This window comes from Aquarana catesbeiana, linkage group LG06 (assembly GCF_042186555.1).
Source record: "Aquarana catesbeiana isolate 2022-GZ linkage group LG06, ASM4218655v1, whole genome shotgun sequence".
Lineage (NCBI taxonomy): Eukaryota > Metazoa > Chordata > Amphibia > Anura > Ranidae > Aquarana > Aquarana catesbeiana.
Window position 1 is genome coordinate 394,796,331 of NC_133329.1, and position 25,834 is coordinate 394,822,164.

A 25,834-nucleotide genomic window follows, 5' to 3' on the forward strand; every position below is an offset into this window, starting at 1 on the left:
AAGCTGGTAGAGACATCCCCAAAAAGATTTGCAGCTGTAATTGCAGCGAAAGGGGGTTCTACAAAGTATTGACTACAATACAAATGTACCCCACACTCTTCACATATTTATTTGTAAAACATTTTGAAAACAATTGTATAATGGGGAGTGGCCTGGTGTCCCTTCCTTATATAATTGGGGGGGGGGGGGGGGGTTGCTTCATGGTGTTGTCCCTTCCTTATATAATTGGGTAGCCAGGATGGGGTGTCCCCTTCTTTATATTATGAGGGGGGGGTGGCGGGAGTGTCCCATCCGTATATAATTGGGGGGCATAGTGGAGGTGTTGTTTCCCTATAGAATGAGCGGGCCTGGTGGAGTTTCCCTTCTCTATAGAAATGGGATAGAGGGTGTTGCATTTCTTCTCTATATAACTGGGGGATGCTTATGTCCCTTGCCTACAGAACTGGGGTAGGGGATTGGTGGGGGTGTCCCTTCCATATATAACTTGGGAGCCTTGGTGAGGTGGACCCTTTCTTGTATAATGTCTCTTCTCTACTCTATATAACTGGGGGGGTGGGTTTCCTCAATATATGTGCCAAGAAGTGTCAGCCTTCCTCTGCGATGGGAGGCACCACCCTGCCATGGATCAAATCCTTTATTATGATCACAGCTACAGGATCTGCTTGAACAAGCTGAAGTTAGAAGCTAAATGGCTACCACGCAGAGCTGCACCAGATTTTGCACTCTCCAGTTTTAGTAAATCTCCCCGTAGAGCAGCCAATTGAAATGAATGGGCCGCCCTAAACATTTAAAGTGCTCTTGTCGCACCTGTAAACGGAGCCCAAGGGTGCTGGTGAGCACCACCATTTTGGGTGTGATGTTTGTTGCACCTGTGGACTTGGAGCTGTCATTCAAGATATCCCTACAAAACTCCCTTTTCCTTCACTCCCCATCCCCCCCAGGTTATGTAGGACTCGGGGCAGATGAGCTGGGCCAGCACAGAGTAATGGACACTCCCAGAAGAGAGGAATGTGATGTGAGTGAGAGGACAGTGCTACGGGATTTACTAGTCCATCTTCCTAGCAAGTTCATTGCACACTGCCATACCCCCCAACTGTCCCTGATTTGGAGGGACTGTCCCCGATTTCGAGGGGACTGTCCCTGATTTGGAGCAATGTCCCTCTGTCCCTCATTCCTCCTCATTAGTCCCTCATTTTGGTCTGATCTATACAGATGTATATGAAATGCACTTTTTATCTTTCAAAAAGTGTTTACCGGTGCTAAACCATTCATACAATTACTAAATTGCTGCATTTGTAAACTTCAAAAGCCAATATAAAGGAATAGTAGTGGTAAAAATAAAGCACTTGTGGGTTTAACTAATAATTTTTTTGCATAATGCTCCTTTGAGGGGGCATGACAGGGGGTGTGTCTTATGCCTACATACATTTTCTAATAGGTGCCCCTCACTCCCATCTCAAAAGGTTGGGAGGTATGCACTGCAAGTGTTTGTCTGCCTGGAGTTTGCATGCTCTCCCTGTGCCTGTGTGGGTTTCCTCTGGGTACTCCGGTTTCCTCCCACACTTCAAAGACATGCTGTGAGGTTAATCACCTGAGATCCGCGCTATAGCCGAATGACAGCTACAGCGCGGACCTGCTTTGCCGGGAGGGTGTAGGGTGTGCGCGGTCTATGAGACTATGAGACTATGAGTCTATGAGACTCGCCTGATCACAGATCGGAGTAAGGGGTCGATCCTGACCCCTTACCACATGATCAGCTGTCAGCCAATGACAGCTGATCATGTGATGTCAATAGAGCCGGTAATTGGCTATTTTTTCTCCTTGCGCTGACAGTGTGAGGAGGAAAAAAAAGGCCGTTCACCGGCGGCCGTGAGAGGGACATCAGTCCCGATCACGGCAAACTACTAAAGATCCTCAGTGCCCACCTGTGCCCCCTGCCAGTGCCAAGTAGCAATAGGCAGCAGTGCCGCCTACCAGTGCCCACCAGCGACACCCATCAGTGCCCACATTGCCACCCATCAGTGCCCACAGTGCCACCTATCAGTGCCTCAACAACAGTGCTGCACATCAGTGCCACCTATCAGTGCCCATCAGTGTCACCTACCAGTGCCCATAAGTGCCCATCAGTGCCGCCCATCAATGCCCACCTATCGGTGGTACCTATCAGTGCCCATCAGTGCCACCTATCAGTGCCCATCAGTGTCGTCTTATCTGTGCCCATCAGTACCACCTTATCTGCCCCATCAGTGCCGCCTTATCTGTGCCCATCAGTGCCGCCTTATCTGTGCCCATCAGTGCCACCTTAACTGTGCCTATCTGTGCCCATCAGTGCAGCCTATCAGTGCCCACCAGTGCCACCTCATCAGCGCATATCAATGAAGGAGAAAAATTACCTGTTTGCAAAATTTTATAACAAACTATGAAACATGATTTTTTTTTTCAAAATTTTTTTTTGTTTGTTTAGCAAAAAATAAAAATCCCAGCTGTGATTAAATACCACCAAAAGAAATCTCTATTTGTGGGAAGAAAAATGATAAAAATTTCATTTGGGTACAGTGTTGCATGACCGCGCAATTGTCATTCAAAGTGCATCAGCGCTGAAAGGTGAAAATTGGTCGGGGCAGGAGGGGGGTTTAAGTGCCCTGTAAGCAAGTGGTAGATCCTGTCTATAAATTGGCCCTAGTATCTGTGTATGTGTTTGTAGGCGCGTCGGGACCCTACGGGGTAAGACCGCGCTATATCAAGGTGCAACTCAACTCTCAAGTGATTTACCAGAAAATAAACCATGAATGAGGAGATGGCTGAGGAAGGATGGGGGCTGCATGTATGCATTTAAAATGTGTTTACATTGTTGTGTCTTTGCCTGCAATGTAAGTTGGATGAGAGCGTCCCAGTAACATTTTAGTGCTCAGAGGCGCTCCTATTCATCGAAGGGTGGCAATTGAAAGTCCAAAGTATCCAGAGGGCTCCGACAAAATGGCCGCCGAGGTACACAGCCGCGGACACGTCACGTGACATTTTGTGCTCCCTGCGCCTCTCCAATCTGCTGGGTATAAGGGAAAACCCGGGCTCTGACTAGTCACGTGACGACTTTGGAGGAAGATGGCGGCGTACAGGAGGGCGGCGTGGGTGAGCGTTCCCGGGGCAGTGAGGAGGGGAACTGTGTGTAGCAGGGTGGCGGCCCTAAAGGGGGGATCTGTCCATTTGTCTGGATTTGAGACGGCGGCTTGTTTTTTTGGAGGCGAGTGCTGAGACCCTCCAGGTGGGAGAGATTTTTTTTTTTTCTTTACAAGTTTAAATTTTAATATTTGTTTTTTTTTAGCAAAAATGGCGGTTGTTGCAGTATTTTATCACGGTATTTATGCAGCGGTCTTTCAAACGCTTACTACTTTTTTTTTTTTTTATGAAAAAAATCATGGGAAAGATGTTGCGCCGAGTAAATAGATACCTAACATGTCGCACTTTAACATTGTGCGCGCTCGCGGAATACTGATAAACTTTGGTACTTCTCCCGCCGTACGTCTCATGACGTTCTTGACTTTGTGCGGGGATAGCTGAATGATGGGTGCGGCTACAGGCGTCATTCAGATATCGGCTTTTTCAGCTGGCTATTCCCTACACCATAAAAAACGATCGTAGCGGCTGTTCTGCCACTTGATCCTTCTTACGGGCGGCGAGAGTGGACGTCCCCCTTCCGGTGCTTCTACCGATTCACCGGCCCCCGGATATTTACCATAGAGATTTCTGGTGGACCAGATAGTCGCCGGAGTCTCTATGATCGTTCGGAGGGCGGGCGCGATGTTGTGACGTCACACCCGGCCTCTGCATTCAAACAAACGCCGCCGCCTCGGCTGGGAAGCAAGATTTTTTTTTTTTTTTTAAGTCCTCATGCACACGGACGTTTTTACAGCTGCTTTTTTGCAGCTTAAAAAGGCCTGTCTATGTTAGTCTATGGCTTCATGCCCACCTAGGCGTTTTTAAGCTGTAAAAAAAAACCCAGGACCAGTGGGTTCTGAAAGACGTTTTTCAGCTGTAAAAACGCTCTAACGCTGAAACGCTCAAAAACGTCGTTCACCAATGTTTTTTAGCATTTTTGATCCATTGAAAAAAAAATAAAAAATTTGAAAAAAAAAAAAACGCGGAAAAACGCTCAAAAAACGCTAAAAAAAACGCTATTGCAAAAACGCTGAAAAAAGCTGAAAAAAGTTAAAAAAAAATTACTGCAAAGATACTGGCGTTTTCATAAAGTTTTTTTAACAGCCTGTGTGCATGAGGGCTAAGTGTCAAACTTTAAAAGTAAACTTAACAATAAAAAAAAAAGATAGATAGATATATCTCTATTTATCTCTATTTATCTCTATTTAGACTGCTCGCATGCAGAAGTGAACGCATACGTAAGTCCCGCCCACATATGAAAACGGTGTTCAAACCGCACATGTGAGGTATCGCCGCGAACGTTGGCGCGAGAGCAATAATTCTAGCCCTAGACCTCCTCTGTAACTCCAAACGTGCAACCTGTTAAAAATTTTAAAGTGACGCCTATGGGGATTTTTAAGTACCGGAGTCTGGCACAATTTTGAAGCGTGACATGTTGGGTATCTATTTACTTGGCGTAACTTCATCTTTCACATTATGAAAAAAAAATTGGGTTAACTTTACGTGTGGGTTCTCTCCCCCCCCCCCCAAAATTTTAGCTCATTTTTTAAAACAAAGCTTTACATTTTTTTTTTTTTTTTTTTTTTTTTTAAATTTTTTCTTTCCCTTACTCTTGCAGGCTCCGCAGGTTGGTCACACGCTGATATCGTGTAAATGCAGGATGCTGAGGGCTCACCCACAACCCAGGGTCAGAGGGAAGAGGAAACTGCCAGCTGCAAGGAGTAAAGGGGTAAGCTTTAACCGCTTGCCGACCGCCTCGCGCAGATATACTGCGGCAGAAGGATCTCGTACAGGCAAAACCACGTACTGTACGTTCCTCTTCAAGAGGCAGCGGGCGCGCGCCCGCGGTAAGCTCCGTGAGTGGGGTCCCGCGGACTCGTTCGCCGAGGAGATACCCGCGATCGCCTCACGGGGAGGAAGAAAGGGGAGATGCTGATGTAAACAGCATCTCCCCGTTCTGCCTAGTGACAAGTGTCACTGATCTCTGCTCCCTGTCATCGGAGCAGAGATCAGTCACATGTCACACACACAGCCACACGCCCCTGGGACACACTTAACCCCTACACTGCCGCCTAGTGGTTAACCCCTTCACTGCCAGTGTCATTTACACAGGAATCGGTGCATTTGTATAGTACTGATTGCTGTATAAATGGCAATGGTCCCAAAAATGTCCGATGTGTCCGCCATAATGTCGCAGTCACAATAAAAATCGCTGATCGCCGCCATTTAGAAAGAAAAAAATAATAAAAATGCCATAACTATCCCCTATTTTTTAAACGCTATAACTTTTGCGCAAACCAATCAATTATTGCGTTTTTTTTTTTTTTTTTTTTTTTTTTTCCCAAAAATATGTAGAATACATATTGGCCTAAACTGAGGAAAAAAATAGTTTTGTTTATATATTTTTGGGGGATATTTTTATTCTAGCAAAAAGTGAAAAATAATGCTTTTTTTTTTTTTTTTCAAAATTGTTGCTCTTTAGCGTAAAAAATAAAAAGCGCAGGGGTGATCAAATACCACCAAAAGAAAGCTCTATTTGTGGGGAAAAAAAAGACGTCAATTTTGTTTGGGAGCCACGCCGCGCAATTGTCAGTTAAAGCGACGCAGTGCCGAATCGCAAAAAGTGTTCTGGTCAGGAAGGGGTTAACCCCCCCCCATTTTTAGAGCTACAAAAACCATGAGGTCAAACACTTTTTTTTTTAGTTTGTATGCAATCAGTCAGGCCCTTGCATTACATAGTCGAAGGTAAATCCTAAAGGAAACTGAACAAGAGAATTGTATAATGTATGGCCAGCTTTATCAGATCTAAAAACAAAGCTGGCTATATGTGGGGTGGATGTGGAGCAGGTCCTGGTCTGCGGAGGAATGATGACCTAAAAGGCCGAATTGCAGTGCTGCCCTAAGCAGTTAACACTCATTGGGTGGCATGATGACAAAAACCCCTGAAGCGAAACTTTAACTGACCTCTGCATAGTAACTAAATGACTGCCAATGGTTTCCCAAAAAAAAATGGGTGCTAGAACTTTTTTTTCTTTTCTTCTTCTTCCTAGGTAGAAGAGTAGCAGACCTGGGACTGTTGTAGATATTGGACTATCAAGGATGATTTTATGTCCCCTCCCCACCTACTCCATGTAAAGTGGCTGAAATTTAACCAGTGAACATCTTCAATATTGTTGGACCAGGTATATTGACTACTTCAATGTGTTCCAATAAACACTTTTTGGGTGTCTTTTGCTGTTACTCATAACGTGTGTGTGTGTGTGTGTGTGTGTGTGTGTGTGTGTGTGTGTGTGTGTGGTTTTTCTTTTTTTGTGTTCTTCAGCACAGGCCAATCGGCACTGTCCAGACAGAGGGTCAGGGGCCCTGCAGCTTCATAGGACAGTCAGAGGAGAATGAACTCCTTCAAGCTTTAACCAAACACTGATAGAAGTCACAAGACTGATATATACTGCTGATGAGAAAAGGTATTTGGCAGTTTATATTTACTAAAATAATTGCATTTCCATGTTCTGTGTACTGTGGGAGACCAGATATAGTGAGTGCAGGCTCCTGGGTTTAGTAGCAATTTAAGTTGTGCTTGCCTTTTAAGATTTGTGTAGCTCATGTACCTGGACATATTGCTTAACAGTTGAACTGGTACAGTTTGGGTGTGCCTTGGATGGATTCTGCCTGGAAAGACTAAACGGCTTGCATACACATGTTATGCATTTTGATGCAAAAGTGTTTATGCTCATAGAATTTACTAAACAAGTAAGCCAGTTAAAGACTTGCTGTAGGACAATAGGTGATGGCAGAAATGTCTCGCCAATGTCCGCACAGCTGTGATGTGTTCTACATTTGTGGAGAGTAAACACTTGAAGAGGATGTAAACCTCAGATAAAAATAAACCCTGCAGGACAAAGGCATAATGAGCTGCATACTCGCTACATAGTTTCCGCTTTTCATTTCGTGTCGTTCATCAACCAGCCATGTTGCGGAATCAGAGGAGATAACGTCTTTTTTTATTTATTATTGGCCTTGGAGTTATTGCATTGACATATAATTTTTTTTTTTTTTTTTTTTATGATTTGTTATATTTTCTATATTTTTGGATGCATAGAATGCACTTTTTGGTTAAGTTCTATTGGCAGATATCATGTATAATTTTATTTTGCTTTTTTTTTTTTTTTTTTTTTTGCACAATAAAAAAAAATTGTGTAGAATAATACTTGGCTATGCGTTTTCTTCAAATGACAGTTTGCGAGTCGGCAGTTACATTTTAAAAAATACGACAAAGTTGACAAGGGACACCAACATAGTTGTCTTTTGTTATGAAGAACTACAGGATAATGGTGATGTAACTTGCCCAAAGAAAGAGTGACGATCCGCTTTATCTGCAGAGAAATGATGACATAAAAGGCCGAATTACAGTGCTGCCCTAAGCAGTTGGCTCTCTCATTGGGTGGCATGATGACAAAAACCCCTGAAGCGAAAACTTAACTGACCTCTGCATAGTAACTAAATGACTACCAATGGTTTCCAAAGATGAGTGCTGTAAGTGCTTTTTGTGTTTTTTCAATCTTCCAGGTACAAGAGAAGCAGACGGGGACTGTTGTAGATATTGGACCTTCTGGGCTATCAAGGATTATCCCCCCCCCCCCCCCCCCCTACTCCTGTAAAGTGACTGAAAATTAACCAGAGAATGTCTTCATCATTTTGTGCACAGCCAGGTATATTGACTCCTTCATTGGACAACATTTTGCTTCCTAAACGCAAATTTATTTTTATTTTTTTGTGCATCTTTGGCTGCTAATAACAATCTTCTAACCTAACTTGATTACATGCTGTTTTAAGGAGATAATGATAATCCAATTTTTCTTATATGTAGCCTCTAAATGGCTGTTGCTAGGGGGTCCCTTGTAGTCTGCCTCCTTCAGTGCCTGGGCTGGTGACATCACTTCCCCTCGGCGCAGGAAGGGCTCAGCTCTGCCCCCTCTCTCTTGTCAATCATATGGGACATGTGACCGGTCCCATATGATTGCGTGGCCAATCATGGCGCCGCTTGTGCAGTGGGTGCCCGGCTGTGAAGCCACAGCCGAGCGCCCACAGTTGCAATGCTGGCGCTGCCGAACGGAGGTGGAGACGAGTGGGGCTTAAATCCCCGGCATCACTGGACCCTGGGACAGGTAAGTGTCCGATTTATTACAAGTCAGCAGCTGCAGTATTTGTAGCTGCTGACTTAAAAAAATAAAAATGTATTTTTTTTGTGGGAACTCCTCTTTAACCCAGGAGCCTGCAGTCACTATCTGATCTTTCACAGTGCACAGAAATGCAATTACATTTGTAAATAAACTGCTAAATTTTCTTAGCAGTATATATAGCAGTCTTGTGACTTCTATCAGTGCCTGGTTAAAGCTTGTAGGAGTTTTTTCATTCTCCCGGCCCTCTGCCAGAACAGTGCTGATTGGCCCTGTGCTGATCCAAAGCTCTGTTCTATCAGCAGATGGTTTAGGGGGGAAGTGGAAGAAGAGAGGATTAGAGAAGACGGGATCAAACTGCCTTTTTACACAATGCACAATCCCTTAGGTTCCACAGTGAGTAGCAAGCATGCTTTACTGTATATGCAGACTGATTTTACTGTTGTGGGTTTAGTAATATTTTAATCTTGTGTGGGTGTTTTTCACTTGTGGATTTGTGTTGCTCATGCCATGCATCTAGGCATATTGCATAACCGTTGTGGAAATGGTAGTTTGGTTATGCCTAGGCTGGGTGGGTGGGTTTGCCTGGAAAGACTAAACGGCTTGCATTCACAGATGCTACTCATTTTGCTGAGTTCCATGCATTTTGACACAAACATAGGAGGTTATTTACAAAAGGCAAATCCACTTTGCACTGCAGTTCCTCTAAATCTAAGGGGTAGATCTTAACCGGTTCAATACCGGGCAATTTCACCCCCTTCCTTCCCGGCCAATTTTTAGTTTTCAGCGCTGTCGCACTTTAAACGTCAATTGCACGGTCGTGCGACATTGTACCCAAACAAAATTGACATCCTTTTTTTTTCCCCACAAATAGAGCTTTCTTTTGGTGGTATTTGATCACCTCTGCGGTTTTTATTTTTTGCGCTATAAACAAAAGAGCGACAATTTTGAAAAAAACACTATTTTTTTACTTTTTGCTATAATAAATATCCCAATTTTTTTTTTTTTTTTTTTTAAAACAAATTTTTTTTCCTCAGTTTCGGCCGATACGTATTCTTCATATTTTTGGTAAAAAAAAATCGCAATAAGCGTATATTGCTTGGTTTGCGCAAAAGTTATAGCGTCTACAAAATAGGGGATAGATTTATGGCATTTAAAAAAAAAAAAAAAAAAAAAAAATTATTTTTTTTAGCGGCGATCGCGTTTTTTTTGTTTTTTTTTTTTTTTTTTTTTTTTTTCGTGACTGCGACATTATGGCGGACACATCGGACACTTTTGACACATTTTTGGGACCATTCACATTTATACAGCGATCAGTGCTATAAAATTGCTTTGATTACTGTGTAAATGTGACAGGCAGTGAAGGGGTTAACCACTAGGGGGCGGGGAGGGGTTAAGTATGTTTCTTAGGGAGTGATTACTAACTGAAGGGGGAGGGGACGCTCAAGGGGAGGAGACCGATCAGTGTTCCTCCGTTCTGGGAACACAGATCGCTCTCCTCAGAGCTGACAGGCTGTGGATCTGTGTGTTTACACACACAGATCCACATGCCGGCCCGGTTAACGGGCAATCGCGGGTGCCCGGCGGACATCGCGGCCGCTGGGCACACGCACCGGGTCCCAAGCAACGCGGCGGGCGCGCGCACCCCCTAGGCAGCCGGGAATCCCAGGACGTCATATGACGCCCACCCAGGATGGGAGATCCCATCTGTGGACGTCATATGACTATGGGCCAGTACTGAAGTGGTTAAATGAGGGGAAGCTCTGCTGATTTTATCATCCAATCACGTGCAAGCTAAAATGCTGTGTGTGTGGTTTTTTTTTTTTTTTTTTTTTTCCTTGCATGTCCCCCTCGGATCTACAGTGACTTTACTTTACTTTCAAGTGCACTTGTAGTGCAAAGTGGATTTTCCTTTTAGTAAATAACCCCCATAGTGTTGATGTACATTGAACTGACATAAGCCAGTTATATTTGCTGTATGACAATTGGTGACTGCAGAAATGTCTTTCCAATATCGGAACATCTGTGATGCGTTCTGCTACATTTGTGTCGAGTACACACTAAGGCCCCATTCACACCTGAGCGTAGCATTTTCAGGCAGAAAGTTGCACGACTTTACCACGTTTTTTACGGCGATTTTGTGCAGGTCAAAAGGGCACCAATGTAAAAAGCAGAAACGCCCAAATCTGCCAAAAGTTCCAGAACTTGTTTGAGCTTCAGGCGTTTTGGAGCGGAGATTTGAACCATATCCATAGAGAATAGTTTTTTTTTTTTTTTTTTATTCATTTTATTTTTTATTTTATTTATTTTTTTCCCCTCCAGCGTTTTGGAGCTTCAGGCTTCAAGCTACAAAACGCTCAGATGTGAATGGGACCTTAAGCCTCAAAGGTGCACCGTGACTACTTGTAAAGAGAGGACATGGACAAGGCCTGGGCTCCTCACCTTGGTTATAAGTGTGCCGTCTGTCTTGGAACTCGGCAATCTGTGTCGTTTGCTGTTCATTGACATGGTCGTTTGTTTCTCTGATTCAAAAGAAATTGAATACCCCGGGACTGCTGTCGGCCATGAGACCAGTGCCACATGACTTCAATCTGCCAGTACCTGAGCAGTGAAGTTTTAGATGGAACAGATTCTGCAATGCACCACGGAGGGGGGGGGGGGGGGGGGGGGTGGAGGATGGTGGTCAGGATTGTGGACAGGGTGTGTCTGTTGAGCCTCCTTATAACACAATCAGAATATTAAGCACTAGTTGGTGTTGGGCTGGAATTCTACTTTAAAGCACAACCTCACTGGAATGGAAGCTCTGTGTGTGTGTCTTATACATGCACATTGGGGAGCTGGCTGCGAACCCAAGAGTTACAGCCAGCTTCCTTCTGTAAACCTAAACGGCACCAGGGACCTGAATACAGGCGGTGACTCGTCCCAGGTAGAAACTGCTTTGGATCCCTTTTTTAAAGTAAGCATCTACAGCAGGGATATGCATTTAGCAGACCTCCAGCTGTTGCAGAACTACAAGTCCCATGAGGCAAAGCAAGACTGACGACCACAAGCATGACATCCAGAGGCATGATGGGACTTGTAGTTTTGCAACAGCTGGAGGTCTGCTAATTGCATATCCCTGATCTACAGTAACTAGCTGACTTTATTTTTTTTTTTTTTTTTTTTTTTTTTTTTTATGGATGGCCAGTTTGTAACTAATTTTGTTACTATCTGACCCAGGTCAGCTCAGCCTTTCCCAAACCAACTGTGTGGCATACTTGTGTTGGCTTCTTTATATTTTAATTGATTTTTGTATCTGCATTTGAGATGCATGGCTTTTTTGGGTGCTTTGTAATTTCAGTAGGTTACAATTTTGGTTGGGCAGGACTTTGTCTTTGGGGAATGTCTTCTGTGAAAAAGTGGAAAGGAAGTTTTTATAAGTTGCCCATTTTTATATTGCATTGAATCTGTAGATGCCTAACTTATCACACATTCTGCTTCTCTACAGACTCCATAGGATGCGGTCACACCATTTCTGAGCCATGTGGTCTGGATGACGAGGTGGGTGCACAAGGGATTGCTTCAGAACTTACAAAAATCAGATTCATTCGTGATTTTGAAATGCTGAGCTTTGACATTACTACTGTATAGTTCTTGAATTGTGTTTTAAAGTGGATTGATCTTCACCCTGAAATGAAGGTTTCTCCTTTCCACTACACAAAAATGTGTTTTTTTTTTTTTTTTTTTTTTTGTAATTTTATTATAACACTTGAGTCACTTGGCTAGGCGAATGATGTGATCCATGAGCACCATGCCTCCTGGGATATGCACTTCTCCCAAAATGCACAGCCATTCATTGACAGGGGGCAGGCCTAGCAGTGTGTCGTCAAAGCCTTTCCAGCTGAACCCAGAGGAGCTGGCAGCCATCTGTCGCACAAGATTGTCGAGGGGGGGGGGAGGGGCTGCTGCAAAGAGAATCTCAGCAGGGCAATGCAGGGTGGTTGAGTATCTAAAAATGTGCACAGCCCATCGGGTAAGTGGGGATCAAAAGGTGGTGGTCCACTTTAAGTTGTCCGCAGAGGAATGATGACATAAAAGGCCGAATTACAGTGCTGCCCTAAGCAGTTGGCTCTCTCATTGGGTGGCATGATGACAAAAACCCCTGAAGCGAAAACTTAACTGACCTCTGCATAGTAACTAAATGACTGCCAATGGTTTCCAAAGATGAGTGCTGTAAGTGCTTTTTGTGTTTTTTCAATCTTCCAGGTACAAGAGAAGCAGACGGGGACTGTTGTAGATATTGGACCTTCTGGGCTATCAAGGATTATCCCCCCCCCCCCCCCCCCCCTACTCCTGTAAAGTGACTGACAATTAACCAGAGAATGTCTTCATCATTTTGTGCACAGCCAGGTATATTGACTCCTTCATTGGACAACATTTTGCTTCCTAAACGCATTTTTATTTTTTTTGTGCATCTTTGGCTGCTAATAACAATCTTGTAACCTAATTACATGCTCTTTTAAAGGAGATAATGATAATCCAATTTTTCCTATATGTATATTTTAAAGTGGTCCACCCAAAAAAAAAAAAAAAAAAATGCATAAATGTGCCTAAAAAATTTTTGGAAAACCTTTTCTTTTTTTTTTTTTTTTTTTTTTACTTGCCTCTTAATGGCTGTTGCTAGGGGGTCCCTTGTAGACTGCCTCCTTCAGTGCCTGGGCTGGTGACATCACTTCCCCTCGGCGCAGGAAGGGCTCAGCTCTTCCCCCTCCCTCTTGTCAATCATATGGGACATGTGACCGGTCCCATATGATTGCGTGGCCAATCATGGCGCCGCTTGTGCAGTGGGTGCCCGGCTGTGAAGCCACAGCCGAGCGCCCACAGTTGCAATGCTGGCGCTGTCGAACGGAGGGGGAGACGAGTGGGGCTTAAATCCCCCCCCCCGCATCACTGGACCCTGGGACAGGTAAGTGTCCGATTATTACAAGTCAGCAGCTGCAGTATTTGTAGCTGCTGACTTAATAATTTTTTTTTTTTTTTTTTTCCTTCCCTCCCGGCCCTCTGCCAGAACAGTGCTGATTGGCCCTGTGCTAATCCAAAGCTCTGTTCTATCAGCAGATGGTTTAGGGGGAAAGTGGAGGAAGAGAGGATTAGAGAAGACAGGATCAAACAGCCTTTTTACACCATGCCCAATTACATGCACAATCCCTTAGGTTCCACAGTGAGCAGCAAGCATGCTTTACTGTATATGCAGACTGATTTTACTGTTGTGGGTTTAGTAACATTTTAATCTTGTGTAGGTGTGTTTTTTCACTTGCAGATTTGTGTTGCTCATGCCATGCATCTAGGCATATTGCATAACCGTTGTGGAAGTGGTAGTTTGGTTATGCCTAGGCTGGGTGGGTTTGCCTGGAAAGACTAAACGGCTTGCATTCACAGATGCTACTCATTTTGCTGAGTTCCATGCATTTTGACACAAACATAGGGGGTTATTTACAAAAGGCAAATCCACTTTGCACTGAAAGTGCACTTGGAAGTGCAGTCCCTCTAAATCTAAGGGGTAGATCTTAAGAGGGGAAGCTCTGCTGATTTTATCATCCAATCATGTGCAAGCTAAAATACTGTGGTGTGTGTGTTTTTTTTTTTTTTTTTTTTTTTTTTTTTTTATTTACCTTGCATGTCCCCCTCGGATCTACAGCGACTTTACTTTCAAGTGCACTTGCAGTGCAAAGTGGATTTTCCTTTAGTAAATAACCCCCATAGTGTTGATGTACATTGAGATGACATAAGCCAGTTATATTTGCTGTATGACAGTTGGTGACTGCAGAAATGTCTTTCCAATATCGGAACATCTGTGATGTGTTCTGCTACATTTTGTCGAGTACACACTAAGGCCCCATTCACACCTGAGCGTAGCGTTTTCAGGCAGAAAGTCGCACGATTTTACCACCTTTTTACGGCCTTTTTTTTTTTTATTTTGTGCAGGTCAAAAGGGCACCAATGTAAAAAGCAGAAACTCTCAAATCTGCCAAAAAAGTAAAGTTCCAGAACTTGTTTGAGCTTCAGGCGTTTTGGAGCGGAGATGTGAACCATATCCATAGAGAATAATTTTTTATTTATTTTTTTTCCCCTCCAGCGTTTTGGAGCTTCAGGCTTCAAGCTACAAAACGCTCAGATGTGAATGGGGCCTTAAGACTCAAAGGAGCACCATGACTAGACTTGTAAAGAAAGCATATGAACTGCACTATGGCTGCAAGATTGGTGATCAGGACAAGGCCTGGGCTCCTCACCTTTGTTATACGTGTGCTGTCTGTCTTGGAGCTTGGCTCAGGAACCCGGCAATCAGTGTCGTTTGCTGTTCATTGATATGGTGAGAACAGATGGCCCACATGATGGATTGTTCTGTGACTAATTGTCGCTTGTTTATCAAGAAATTGAATATCCCCGGGACTGCTGTCGGCTATGAGACCAGTGCCACATGACTTTAATCTGCCAGTACCTGAGCGGTGAAGTTTTAGATAGAACAGATTCTGCAATGCACCACGGAGGGGGGTGGGGGGGGTGGAGGATGGTGGTCAGGATTGTGGACAGGGTGTGTCTGTTGAGCCTCCTTATAACACAATCAGAATATTAAGCACTAGTTGGTGTTGGGCTGGAATTCTACTTCAATGCAGAACCTCACTGGAATGGAAGTTCTGTGTGTCTTGTACATGCACATTGGGGAGCTGGCTGTGAAGCCACGAGTTACAGCCAGCTTTCTTCTGTAAACCTAAACGGCACCAGGGACCCAAATACAGGTGGTGACTCGTTCTGGGTAGAAACTGCTTTAGATCCCTTTTTTTAAAGTAAGCATCTACAGCAGGGATATGCATTTAGCAGACCTCCAGCTGTTGCTTTGCCTCATGGGACTTGTAGTTCTGCAAGACTGACGACCACAAGCATGACACCCAGAGACATGATGGGACTTGTAGTTTTGCAACAGCTGGAGGTCTGCTAATTGCATATCCATGATCTACAGTAACTAGCTGACTTTTTTTTTTTTTTTTTTTTTTATGGATGGCCAGTTATAACTAATTTTGTTACTATCTGACCCAGGTCAGCTCAGCCTTTCCCAAATGAACTGTACAGCATATTTGTGTTGGCTTCTTTGGATTTTAATTGATTTTGTATCTGCATTTGAGATGCATGGCTTTTTTGGGTGCTTTGTAATTTCAGTAGGTTACAATTTTGGTTGGGGAATGTCTTCTATGAAAAAGTGGAAAGGAAATTTTTATAAGTTGCCCATTTTATATTACATTGAATCTGTAAATGCCTAACTTATCACACATTCTGCTTCTCTACAGACTCCATAGGATGCGGTCACACCATTTCTGAGCCATGTGGTCTGGATGACGAGGTGGGTGCACAAGGGATTGCTTCAGAACTTACAAAAATCAGATTCATTAGTGATTTTGAAATGCTGAGCTTTGACATTACTACTGTATAGTTCTTGAATTGTGTTTTTAAAGTGGATTGATCTTCACCCTGAAATGAAGGTTTCTCCCTTCCGCTACACAATTTATTATATTTTTATTTATATATTTTTATATTTATACTTTTATTACAACACTTGAGTCGCTTGGCTAGGCGAATGATGTGATCCATGAGCACCATGCCTCCTGGGATATGCACTTCTCCCAAAATGCACAGCCATTCATTGACAGAGGGGGCAGGCCTAGCAGTGTGTCGTCAAAGCCTGCCAGCTGAACCCAGAGGAGCTGGCAGCCATCTGTCGCACAAGATTGTCGAGGGGGGGGGAGGGGCTGCTGCAAAGAGAATCTCAGCAGGGCAATGCAGGGTGGTTGAGTATCTAAAAATGTGCACAGCCCATCGGGTAAGTGGAGATCAAAAGAAGTGGTGGTCCACTTTAAGTTGTCTGCAGAGGAATGATGACATAAAAGGCCGAATTACAGTGCTGCCCTAAGCAGTTGGCTCTCTCAGTGGGTGGCATGATGACAAAAACCCCTGAAGCGAAACTTTAACTGACCTCTGCATAGTAACTAAACTGCCAATGTTTTCCAAAAAAATGGGTCCCCCCCCCCCCATGGATTCCAGCTTTAGTGTAGGGAAGAATGGAACATCCTCACTGTGTATAGTTCAGTTTTTATAAGTTTACGGATTTTGGGTTCCTGGATTCTCCTCTGTTTGGGGTAATGTAATGGGCAGTGTCTAACTTGTCACACATTCTGCTTGTCTACAGGCTCCATAGGATGTGGTCACACCATTTCTGATGTAACCAGAAGTGAGCCATGTGGTCTGGATGACGAGGTGGGTGCACAAGGGATTGCTTCAGCATTTATAAAAAATCGGGTTCATAGGGGTTTGAAATGCTGAGTTTTGGAATCGGTCAATACTGGTGTCGTTCTTGGATTGGTTGTGTTTACTTAGTGGTTGTAAAGGCAGAAGCTCTTTTTTTTTTTTTTTTTTTTTTTTTTTTTTTTTTCTCTTCTTGATGCATTTTATGCATTAAGATTAAAGCCGCCTGTGTGCAGCAGGCCCTCTAATACTTACATGAGCCCGATCTCATTCCAGCGATGTTGCACAAGGGACTCTGCTGTCTGGGACTCTCCCTCCGCATTGGCTGAGACCTCAGCGAAGCGCCGTTGGCTCCTGCTGCTGTCAAAGTCAGTGAGGAGAGGGGGTGGATCCGTGTCTGTACACAGGGAGCTGCGGCTTGGCTCAGGTGCCCCCATAGCAAGCTGCTTGCTTGTGGGGGCACTCGGCAAGAGAAGTTAACCAGAGAGGAGGATTGGGGCTGCTCTGTGCAAAACCACTGCACAGAGCATGGAAGTGACTTGTTTATATTTAACAAACGAGACATTAGTATCACTTTAGATCCCGCCAATGGTGATTGACTAAAGATGCCTGCTGCGACTACCCCCCCACCAAGATAACCCAACCAGTGCAGAGTGATGTAGCCCTTATTGAATAACCTTCATTTAAAAAAAAAAAAAAAAAAAAAAAAAAAACTAATCTTGGTCCAGTATTTTACAAAATATACTTCATTTTAACCACTTAAGGACCAGAATATTTTGCCCCTTAATGACCAATCCGGCACTGTGTTGCTTTAACTGACATTTGCACGGTCGTGCAACAACATACCTTGGTATTTGATCACCTCTTTTTATTTTTTGCGCTATAAACTGACATTTTTAGATACTATAGCAAAAAGTTAAACAAATTTCTTCATCTGTTTAAGCCAATATGTATTTTACTACTTGGCCTAGACAAATAATGTGCTCTATGCTTGCCAGACCCCCTGTGATGTGATGTGCTCTTCACATATACCAAGACTCATTTTCAGCTTCTCACTGACAAAGGAAGGGGGTGGCATGTCAGACCGCCTGCTGAACCACAGAGGAGCTGGCAGCCATCGCTATGTTGCACAAGTAGATTGTGGAGCGGGGGACTGCTGCAAATAGAATCGGCAGGACAACGCTGGATCTGCTGGGTGGTTGAGTATCTGAAATGTGCACAGCCGGGATCAAAAACCAAAGTGTGGGGGAAGCAGTGATCTGTTTTCTCATCTGCAGAGGAATGATGACATAAAAGGCCGAATTACAGTGCTGCCCTAAGCAGTTGGCTCTCTCATTGGGTGGCATGATGACAAAAACCCCTGAAGCGAAAACGTAACTGACCTCTGCATAGTAACTAAAAAGTGCTCATTTCTGGAAACCACTGACAGTTAAAGTGCTATATATATATTTTTTTTTTTTTTTTTCCTCCCTCCAGGTAGAAGAGTACCAGATCTGGGACTGTTGCTATTGAACCATCTAAGCTATTGAGGATTATCATATTCTGTTCCCCTCCCTTCTCTAAAGTGGCTGAAAGTTAACCAGAGAATGTCTTCAATATTTTGTGTATATGGACTCCTTCACTGGACAATAAAGATTTTGCTTCTGGAACACTTTTTGGGTGCATCTTTGGCTGCTAATCATAACAAAACTTGTAACTTGACCATTACATACTGTTTCAAAGCTTCTGGTTTTCTGAAATATCTATTTTTTATCTATTTATTTTTTTCCCCCCCCTCAATTTAGCCTTAGCGTTATTTCTTTTTTTGCATTATGAGATTGGTGTAGATCATGCATGCACCTAGGCATATTACATAACCATTGAACTGGTACAGTTTGGGTGTGCCTAGGCTGGATGCTGCCTAGAAACGCTAAGACAACTTGCGTGCAGATGCTACTTTTGTGTCTCATGCATTTTGGTGCAAAGGCATAGTGTCTATGTACATAGAATTTACAAAACAAGTAAGCCAGTTAGATTTGCTGTAAGACAATTGGTGACGGCCGAAATGTCCAATGTCGGAACAGCTGTGATTTCTGCCACATTTGTGGCGAATACATGCTGAGTGCCGGTTCACACAGGGGCGACTTGTCAGGTGACCTAGCCGCCTGACAAGTGGCCTCCCGTTCTGTACAATGGAACCGTTCCAAATTAGAAAAAGGTTCCTGTACTACTTTGGGGGCGACTTGCATAGACTTCTATACAGAAGTCGTTTTGCAAGTCGCCGTGGAAGTCGTGTGCAGGTCGCCTCAGTGAGGCGACCTGCAAGTCGTGCCGCCCCGTGTGAACCGGGGCTTAACCCTCAGGTGCATCATAACTAGACTTTCTAAATAAAGTGTATGAACTGTACTATGGCTGCAAGATTGGTGATTAGGACAAGGCCTGGGCTCCTCACCTTTTGTTCAACGTGTGCCGTTTTGTCTTAGCGCCGGTTCACATTAAAACCGAGGCGACCTGCACACGACTGCCGCGGCGACTTGCAAGACGACTTCTGTATAGAAGTCTATGCAAGTCGCCCCTAAAGTAGTACAGGAACCTTTCTGACTTGCGTCGCTCCTATTAGAACGGTTCCATTGTACAGAACGGGAGGCGACTTGTCAGGCGGCTAGGTCGCCTGACAAGTCGCCCCCGTGTGAACCGGCTCTTAGAGCTTGGCTCAAAGTAACCTGGCAATCAGTGCTGTTTGCTGTTCGATGATGGGGCGAGAATAGACTGGTCACATGACGGATTGTTACTTCTGTCTTGCGGTCGCTAGTTTACCTGCTAAAATAAGAAAACATTTGACTACCCCGGTCTGCCATCGCCATGAGACCAGTGCCACATGACTTCAGTCTGCCAGTATTGGAGGAGTGGCGTTTAGATGAAACAGATTCTGCAATGGATGGCCAGCGATGACCATCTGGATCAGGGATTTGGGCTTGTCAAAAGCAGAACTGCTGGGTTTGCAACTGCAAGGATGGTGTTTGCTGTCATCAGGCATAAGTTCTTTTCCAAGCTGCCAAGTCGATCTCACAAATCTCTTTGAAGAGGTTGACAACTTAATTTGCGGTACGGACAATGGTATTGACATGGGTTTGTTCACAACTTCAAGTTTTTGTGTGGTGTGGGGGGGGGGGGGGGGGAGAATTACCCTCCCCTCCTGGATGATCTATGTACATTGCAGGGATTAAAGCAGAACTCTGGGATTTAAAAAAAAAAAAAAAAAAAAAAAAAAATACCCCCATTAGTCCCCCCCCCCTGCACACAACAAAGTCAGCTCTGATTAAAAAAAAATGCAGCATCTTTTCTCTTCTCTCTAACTGTAATCAGACTACATTTCCCATGAATCCTTGGGATGGGAGGGAATGGGGGAGGTACACTAGGCCAGTAAATGTAAACTCGCCCACTTCAACATAAATCACACCCCCTCATTATGCAACCAGCAAGCCATACATAACACATGGTATGATAGGTTACAGCCTTATAAATGCAAAGCATTTTAATATAAAAAAAAGTATTTAACAAATTTAAATATACCGTAGTTATCAGTGTATAACACGCACCCCAAGTTTAGAAGTGAAGTTTAAGGAAAAAAAAACTTACATTTAAATGCCCATCAATGCAGCCTTCTCAGTGTTCATCTGCAGCCGTGTCCATCATTGCAGAATGAACAGCGTCCATTTGCAGCCTTGCCCAGTGTCGTGTGCTGTTTGCATTTAATTGTTTAACTTTGCCGCCGAGCCTGTGTACTCGGGTTGTCGTGCCTCCCTGCTGTTTCAGAGAGGATGAGAGGAGCGAGCGCTGCCGAAAAAGGCCGAGTGTACTGTGTACTCGGCTCCTCCGCTCGCAGTCCCGCCATTAGACCTGTGTTATGTCCATCATAGGAGCTGGGTGGGACTGCAAGCCGGTCCTTTTCGGCAGCGCTCGCTCCTCTCATCCTCTGAAACAGCAGGGAGGCGTTACTGCGAGCGGAGCCGAGCACTCAGCTTGGTCTTTCTCGGCGGCGCTCGCTCTTTTTTGGCTCAGTGAGGATCGCCGTATATCGCGCACCCATGATTTTCCCCTGATTTTAAGGGGGGGGAAAAGTGCGTGTTATACGCCTATAAATACAAACCGGTACAGCATCAGTGCCACTTGTCAGGGACCACCATGTAAAGAAAAGTGTTTTGGGAGTTGAAATGAGGCATAGGTCCTGTAGTTTGTAAAAAAAAAAAAAAAAAAAAAAAAAAAAAAAAGTTTACATGTTTTGTGATAACTCATTGCAGTTAATACATAACCACAAAATATTGGTCATTTTTTCTGTATATACAACATGGAAGTGTATATTACATTACCAGTTACTGCAACGGGTTAACATGCAAGTCAATGGTGCCTTTATGTTAAAGACCTGCTCGCATCCAATAGTGCATTTTATGGGTAGATTCCAATTCAGGAGCAGACACATAGCATATCTGCAAAAAAAAAAACAGCGTACCACTAGTATCCAAATGGCAAGAAAAATGGGGGCGGGCAGAAAGAATATCCCCCTCGAATACTGTGTAAATATATTTCATTCAGAAATTGTAGGTATTCAAACTGCAATGAGTTTTTGTTTTTATGATCATCCATCCCTTTTTTTTTTTATCACTTCCAGACCGGCTCACGCTGATATACATCAGCACTTTGAAGGGGGATATTGTTTTGGCAGCAGCTAGTTACCATAACCCCGGTATCCTCTTCAGTAAGTGGTCTCTGGGGCGGATTCGTTGTGAGATCGCTTTTATCGGCGGCCGGAGAGGGCCCCCCCCCCGGTGCCTTCCGCTGCTTACTGGAGCTGGTAGCGGTGATCAGGTCCTCTCCCTGGCTTGGTATGGTGATGCGTCTCCGTACCATTGCAGGGCAGAAGCGACGTCAAAACGTCACTTCCACCCATAGCTCTTAAAGAGACTTTTAAAAAAAATCCTTTTTAAGCTTCCAGGTTGTCTTGTTAAACAATGAGCGTGTTTACCCTTCAGTGCCTGTTCGCTGTGCTGCACACATGGAAAATATATGTAAATATTAAAATGCATCAAGTACACCTGGAGAATCAAAGTTGAAGACTGATGCTTGAAATGCAATTTGGCTATACCAAGTACTGTTATATAGCAGATGAGAGTTGCATTGCATTAAAAAAAAAAAGCCATTGCAAAAATTTGGTTTCCAAAAAATGTGGTATATTAACACCCTTGCTGACTCGACAAAAAAATTTGCCTCTGCTTCATTTAAAACATTAAAAAAGGCCAATAACAAAGGGTGAAGATTTTTATTTGAGACTGATATTTCCAAGATTCAGGGCTTTTTCACACTGTTTTTGCTGTATTTTTTTTATCTTGCTGAAAAATGTTTCCTTTTAAATCCTATGGGACTCTTCACATCACTGCACATGCGGTGCTTTTTTTTTTTGAAAAGTTCTGCTTGCAGTATTTTAACCAACCAGGTGAGGAGTACAAAGACAAGTGTGTCTTGTCTACAGTCAAGCATGGTGGTGGGAGTGTCATGGTCTGGGGGTGCATGAGTGCTGCCGGCACTGGAGAGCTACAGTTCATTGAGGGAACCATGAATGCCAACATGTACTGTGATATACTGAAGCAGAGCATGATCCCCTCCCTTCAGAGACTGGGCCGCAGGGCAGTATTCCAACATGATAACATTCTCTAACATCCACCAGCTCCGTGATGTCGTCATGGAGGAGGGGAAGAGGACTCCAGTGGCAACCTGTGAAGCTCTGGTGACCTCCATGCCCAAGAGGGTTAAGGCAGTGCTGGAAAATAATGGTGGCCACACAAAATATTGACACTTTGGGCCCAATTTGGACATTTTCCCTTAGGGGTGTACTCACTTTTGTTGCCAGCGGTTTAGACATTAAATGGCCGTGTGTTGAGTTATTTTGAGGGGACAGCAAATTTACACTGTTATACAAGCTGTACACTCACTACTTTACATTGTAGACAAGTGTCATTTCTTCAGTGTTGTCACATGAAAAGATAGAAGAAAATGTGAGGGGTGTACTCACTTTTGGAAGATGCTGTATGTGAGGGTTTACATCCACTTTCAGAAAAACACCTTTAGATTTTAGAAGCACTTTAAAAGGCTCGTACACACAATACGAAAATCGGAAGTAAAATTTAGTCTGACAAACGACCAAGCCCAACCCCTGAAAAACAACCCCACACCATAATCCCCCCTCCACCAAATAATTTAGATCAGTGCACAAAGCAAAGTCCGTAAAGACATGGATGAGCGAGTTTGGGGTGGAGAAACTTGACTGGCCTGCACAGGGTCCTGACCTCAACCCGATAGAACACCTTTGGGATGAATTAGAGTGGAGACTGTGAGCCAGGCCTTCTCATCCAACATCAGTGCCTGACCTCACAAATGCGCTTCTGGAAGAATGGTCAAACATTCCCATAGACACCCTCCTAAACCTTGTGGGCGGCCTTCCCAGAAGAGTTGAAGCTGTTATAGCTGCAAAGGGTGGGCCAACTCAATATTGAACCCTATGGACTAAGACTGGGATGCCATTAAAGTTCATGTGCGTGTAAAGGCAGGCGTCCCAATACTTTTGGCAATATAGTGTATATATTGACATGTTTTGATGCTGGGAATATTTCATGACGTGGGACTTTTGCTGTAATCTATTTAGCAATAGAAAGACAGAGATGGTCACATTATTTACTGCTCAATGTTTGTGTGAGAGGAAGAGGTTTTGGTGAATTGGGAGAAGAGGTCACATGCCATAGGGAAGTTATTATACCATGTGATGATTGCATAGCGTGTGAGTGATCCAGTATGTAGTAGTAATAATATTATGAAGGATATTTATTTTGGAGCCTTGTAACAAATGTTGCCATAATTTGAGGCATTCTTTAGCGTTATTTGCCCGTCCTGCAAATATGCTTTGTGTGAAGAAATTAACTTTATATTAAACCAGCCATAGTAAAGTGATAATAAAAAGTCACGTGATCTCCTGTGTCAGTGAGCAGCAGCCGCAGGGGACAGGAGAGAGCGCTCAACAATTGCTGCAAATTCCAAGAGCGCTAATGTCACCCATAGGCTTCCATGTCCCAGCCATTTGTTTGGTGCTTCCTTCTCTTCCCTGCAGCTGCCACTGTCTGATACAGAGGAGCTGGATCACCGGAGTAGGCTGAAAACAGGTAAGTGTATGGGTCTTTTTTTTTTTTTTTTTTACACATTTTTTAAGAATAAGTTAATAAAGTTCACCTTATTAAATTTTTTGCAGGTAAATAAAAAAAAAAAAAAAAAAAGAAAATATACATTTCCTATCTATTTTTATTTTATTTTGTAACCACTTCCATACCACTGAATGTCATATGACGTCCTGGGCTTTTAGGCTCGATTCACACCTATGCATGTTGCTTTTGAGCGTTTTTGGAGTTTTTTTTTTCATGCTTGCCACGTTTTTGAGCAGCGTTTTTGTAGCGTTTTTGCGGCGTTTTTGCCGCGTTTTGCGTTTTTTTTTTTTAACAGTCTAAAAAAAATAAAAAACAAAAAAAAAAATGGCAAAAACGCTGCAAAAACGGTGCACTTGCGTTTTTGATGCTTGTCCATTGAATTCTATTACATGCAAAACGCTGCATTTTGCATGAAAAAAAGTCCCTGACCCTTTTCAAAAATGCAGAGATACAAAAAGGCATTGATGTGAACATGTTCCATAGGAACCCATGTTAAAAAATTCCCATGCATTTCTGCAAAATGCAAAATGCATCAAAAAACGCGCTAGTGTGAATGGAGCCTAAGTGGAGATATCTGAATGATGGGTGCAGCTGCAGGTATCATTCAAATCTTTTTTTTTTTTTTAAACAATCATAGCGACAGTATTAGGAATAAAAGAGATCAAAAAAATAAAAAGTAAAGGGAAAGTGTAAAAAATATTTTTTTAAAAATAAAATAAACAAAAAAAAAAAAAAAAAATTAAAGTGCCGCCCCCCCGTGCTCCCACGCAGAAGCGAACGTATATGTAGGTCGCGTCTGCATATGTAAACAATATTTAAACCACACATGTCAGGTATCGCTGCGTTACAGCGAGAGCAATTCTTCTAGCGCAAGACCTCCTCTGTAACTCTGAACAGGTAACCTGTAAAAAAATTTCAAGCGTCACCTATGGAGGTTTTTAAGTACTGAAGCTTGGCGCCATTCTACGAGTGTGCGCAATTTTAAAGCGTGATATGTTAGGTATTTATTTACTCTGCATAACATCATCTTTCACGTTATAAAAAAAAAAATTGGGGTAACTTTTTACTGGTTTTTTTTTAATTCATGAAAGTGTTTTATTTTTCAAAAAAAAAAAAATTAATTAAAAAAAAATTGTGTTTTAAATGTGACATAAAAAAATTGCAATGACCGCCATTTTATTCCCTAGGGTCTCTGCTAAAAAAAGATATGGGGTACTGAGTAATATTTTAGCACAAAAAAAAAAAAAAATGATGTTTACATGTAGGAGAGGAATGCTGGAATTGGCCTGGTATGGAAACAGTTAAGGAGATGGAACTCATTGCACCAGCGATCGGCATATCTCCTGCACACTGTCAGTGTAAGCTGTCTGCCCTTACAAGCTACGGCCAGGCAGTTTCACACTGACAGGAATCGAACTACCAGAGGGCTCCACAGCACCATGGTCGTTTAATGAGAACTACAAGCCGACAGCCCCAAAGGATGCTGGTACTTGTAGTATATTCCTTCAAAGAATTCTGTGAATGAATGATGCATCCATGTGGGCGGAGCCAAGCACGTCTATGCTCAAAAAGTGACAGTTGGTACAGGGAACTTCTCCCCGTTTTGCTGTCACTAGAGGCAGCGGAACGCTAAGCGGCTGCAGGAGCGGGAACATGTTACATGTTCCACCCTAAAGATGGGTGGAGCATGTAACATGTTCCCGAAGCTGAACTTTTCCTTTTAAGACTAGTTAGGCTTAGGCTGGAGCTCTACTTTCACATATTCCTCCATCCACACTATAGGATATGGATGGATAAATCTCAGGCTGCAGCTATTGTGACAGTGCTGGCTGTCTCAATGCCCAAACAGCGGTTGCAGCTGCTTGGAGAGGCAGTTTTCTGTTTGGCCAATAATTTTCCGCTTGACTCCTTTGATTTTCCAGTTGAGGGATGTTGGGTGACCCAATGGTCTCCCAACACAGGGCCACCCAATGATTGAATTCCGTATTAGCTTATCAGTTG

General features: G+C 43.4%; 1 long non-coding RNA gene and 5 other non-coding genes across 8 annotated transcripts; all 6 read left to right on the forward strand.

Annotated features, from left to right (window-relative positions):
* Nucleotides 1-3,054: 3,054 nt before the first annotated feature.
* On the forward strand, nucleotides 3,055-18,256 carry LOC141147220 (uncharacterized). Of its 3 annotated transcripts, XR_012245039.1 has the most exons (10): nucleotides 3,055-3,262; nucleotides 4,775-4,885; nucleotides 6,207-6,338; nucleotides 6,479-6,620; nucleotides 7,723-7,865; nucleotides 11,821-11,873; nucleotides 12,579-12,722; nucleotides 15,656-15,708; nucleotides 16,552-16,619; nucleotides 18,084-18,256. It is a non-coding gene; the product is annotated as an uncharacterized lncRNA (long non-coding RNA). The 3 variants fall into 3 exon arrangements; XR_012245037.1 differs by lacking the exon at nucleotides 6,479-6,620; XR_012245038.1 differs by lacking the exons at nucleotides 6,479-6,620; nucleotides 16,552-16,619.
* On the forward strand, nucleotides 6,014-6,126 carry LOC141101939 (small nucleolar RNA SNORD89). The gene has a single exon (XR_012235067.1). It is a non-coding gene; the product is annotated as a small nucleolar RNA SNORD89 (small nucleolar RNA).
* Nucleotides 7,532-7,646, forward strand: LOC141101943 (small nucleolar RNA SNORD89). The gene has a single exon (XR_012235071.1). It is a non-coding gene; the product is annotated as a small nucleolar RNA SNORD89 (small nucleolar RNA).
* LOC141101941 (small nucleolar RNA SNORD89) lies at nucleotides 12,388-12,502 on the forward strand. Its single transcript, XR_012235069.1, has one exon. It is a non-coding gene; the product is annotated as a small nucleolar RNA SNORD89 (small nucleolar RNA).
* Nucleotides 16,230-16,344, forward strand: LOC141101940 (small nucleolar RNA SNORD89). The gene has a single exon (XR_012235068.1). It is a non-coding gene; the product is annotated as a small nucleolar RNA SNORD89 (small nucleolar RNA).
* LOC141101942 (small nucleolar RNA SNORD89) lies at nucleotides 17,881-17,995 on the forward strand. Its single transcript, XR_012235070.1, has one exon. It is a non-coding gene; the product is annotated as a small nucleolar RNA SNORD89 (small nucleolar RNA).
* Nucleotides 18,257-25,834: the final 7,578 nt, after the last annotated feature.